The sequence below is a fragment of the Peromyscus eremicus genome, chromosome 1 (assembly GCF_949786415.1).
Source record: "Peromyscus eremicus chromosome 1, PerEre_H2_v1, whole genome shotgun sequence".
NCBI classification, from domain to species: Eukaryota; Metazoa; Chordata; class Mammalia; order Rodentia; family Cricetidae; genus Peromyscus; species Peromyscus eremicus.
The window spans coordinates 196,358,223-196,361,470 of NC_081416.1; the positions used below are offsets into that span (position 1 = coordinate 196,358,223).

Consider the following 3,248-nt stretch of genomic DNA (forward strand, 5'->3'; position numbering starts at 1 on the left):
CATGATCTCCACTTCCCCTGCCCACAGAATCCCTCCTCTCTCTCATCAATTAGATTCCCGAAGCTCAGCCTGGTGCTCAGCTGTGGATCTCTGCATCTGCTTCCATAAGTCAATAGATAAAAGTTCTATGATAACAGTTAAGGTATTCACTAGTCTGTTCACCAGAGTACATCAGTCCAGGCATCCTTTCGACCATTGCAGAGTCCAAGGTGGGGTCATCCTGTGGATTCCTGAGAACTTCCCCAGCACCCTGCCTCTTCCTATTCCCATGATGTCTTCATTTTTATGGTATCTCTTTCCTTACTCTCCCACCCTGTCCCTGTTCCAGCTTGACCCTCCCATTTCCTTATGTTCTCATCCCCATTCTTTGCCTTCCATCACCCCCGACACACACACACTCCCAGTTTGCTAATGTAGACCTCTTCTCTTTCTCCTTCACTCGGCTATCTATGTGTCCTTCTTAGGGTCCTTGTTAGCTAGCTTCTCTGGAGCTGTGGGTTGTAGTCTGGTTGTCCTTTGCCTTATATCTAGTATCCACTTATGAGTGAGTACATACCATGTTTGTCCTTCTGAGTCTGGGTTAGCTCACTCAAGATGATATTTTCTAGTTCTATCCATTTGCCTGCAAATTTCATGATATCGACAATGATGTAATTTGAGCTACAAATAATTAATACACATTTACATGTCTTCTTCCTGGTTGTATTGATGCTGTTAAATTTGTTTATCTCAGGTGAAAAGAACATGGTTCCTGAGAACTTGCCAATGGGGATTCTTTTTGTTTTCTCTAACAGCTATTGGGATTCTTGGCAACTGGTCAGTTCTTCTTCCATATATCATGTCTGTATTCACTGGAAAAAGTCTGATGCCCAAAGACCAGATTTTAAGTCATTTGATTCTAGCCAATTCCTTGGTCATTATCTCAAGAGTAAATCCTCACATAATGGTACAGCTGGGCTTGCGATATCTCCTGGGTGACCTTTTATGTAAACTCACTCTCTACAGTAATCGAGTGGCCTGGGCCATTTCCCTGCACTGCACCTGCCTCTTGAGTTGCTTCCAAGCAATCACAATCAGCCCCAGCAACTCCAGGTGGATGAAGCTTAAACACAGAGTCTCCAAGTACATGGCTCGGTCCTGCTCACTGAGCTGGCTTGTGCATCTGCTCCTAAACAGCAAAACAGCTATAGATGTGATTGGACCTGATACGAACAAAAACTTCACCAAGAAAGTCAAGTTGGGGTACTGCTCGGCGTTTGTTGCTAGCAATCTTGTAACTGTGCTACGTCTGTTATTGCATTGTTTCATTGATGGTCTGTATTTGGGTCTCATGGTTTGGACCAGTGACTTCATGATGCGCATCCTCTACAGGCACAAGATTCAGCTACAACATATTCACAGTGCCCAGCATTCTCTCAGAGTCTCCCCTGAAGACAGAGCCACAAAAACCATCTTGACCCTTGTCTGTACCTTTGTCCTCTCCTATTCAATGTCCTTCATATTAGTTATCTATAATGTGGCATTTGACAATCCAAGTCTGTGGATAATCAACATATTTACATTCCTAGACACATTTTTTCCCACATTTTGCCCCTTCATCCTCATCTGTAATAACAAATCTGGTACAAAGAATCATTTTCCCTTCTGTAGGAGAAGGTAATTTAACATGATGATGTGTGTGTTATGATAAATTTAAATATTCTTTCATCTATTATTGAACATTAGACTCACCCATGACCGGTGTTGTTTAGCAAGTTAATGGCTCTCTAAATTAAGCATTGCCAGTTGTTACTGCAGTCATAATGCTGCCTAAGCAGTTCCATGACATGAAGATATCCCTTTGTTTTTATTCTAAAAGCTAAGAGATTGGGGATCATCATGTACTAGGTGGAGCTCCAGGAGTCCAATTGATGAGAGAGAGGAAGTGTGATATGAGCAAGAAATATTGACACCATGATTGGAAAAAGCACAGGAACAAATAGCCAAACTAGTGGAAACAAATGAACCGAGGAGCCGCCATGGAACTGGTCTAGGCCCTCTGGATAAGTGAGACAATTAATTAGCTTGAACTGTTTAGGAGGTCCCCCAGGCAGTGGGACTGGGACCTGTCCTTGGTGCATGAGCCAGCCTTTTGGAACCCAGGGCCTATGCTGAGACACTTTGCTCAGCCTTGGTGCAGGGAGGAGGGGATTGGACCTGCCTCAACTGAATGTACCAGGCTGGGCTGACTCCCCAGGGGAGACTTTGCCTTGGAGGAGGTGGGAATCGGGGGTAGATTGTGGGAGAAGGCTGGAGGGTGGAAGAAGGGAGGACAGGGGAATCTGTGGCTGATATGTAAAATGACTAGAAAATCGCTCATAGAAAATTAAAAAAAATATGATACGCTTAAAGATATCTAATTAGCTGTTTAGGTATGTGTTTTTCTTCAAGCACAGCCTGGACTCTGGTCCCACTGCTGCAACTGAATTATAGAAAAAAAGAGCAAAGAAAAATCCAGAATCTTTGGCACGTGAGAATAACATGTTTATGTGATCAATTCCATTTTATTCATTCACGTTTTGACTTCACCGATGTTCTGCATCTGATCTTATGATGTGGGTTTGTGGCTCCACTTCCAGGTTCCTCTATGGGAAGAAATGACAAATGCTGTCTATTTGCTGTGCCCGTTGTTTCCTCAGACTTCCCTGGGAAGACAGAGACTTTCCTAGTCATTCCAATTCTGCTGTGGGCCGTTGTTACCTCCTACTCAGTTGCTTGCACCCTGGCATTCTGTTTGACAGTCTGTGACAATCCAAGGCTGTGGAGGTCAACCTCTACATTTCTACAGGCATTCTCCATACGTTGTCCTACTGTACTCATCAGTCTTCCCAACTTAGTGTCCAAATTCTCTTTTCCCTGCCATAGAAAAGATAATATTATTTTAATATCTCAATGTGTCACAGTTGTTGATTTCTGTTCATGAATATATACATATGTTCTCTATTATTTGTGCAAGTCTAACATTAGGTAACATGATGGTTAATATTGATAGTCCAATTGACAGGATCTAGAATCACCCAGCAAACAAAATCTGGATACATCTTTGAGGGAGTTTAAAGCTGGGTTAATGGAGGTAGAGGACCCAGTCTAATTCGGTACAGCCATTGATTCTCTGGTTAGATTCCTGGACTGAATAAACTGGAGAAAACAAGTTGAGAACTGGCATGCATCTCTCTTTGCTGTTTGTCTACAGATACCATGTAATCAGC

General features: G+C 42.9%; 1 pseudogene; it reads left to right on the plus strand.

Annotated features, from left to right (window-relative positions):
* Window positions 1–708: 708 nt before the first annotated feature.
* LOC131902743 (vomeronasal type-1 receptor 4-like) lies at window positions 709–1,687 on the plus strand (annotated as a pseudogene).
* Window positions 1,688–3,248: the final 1,561 nt, after the last annotated feature.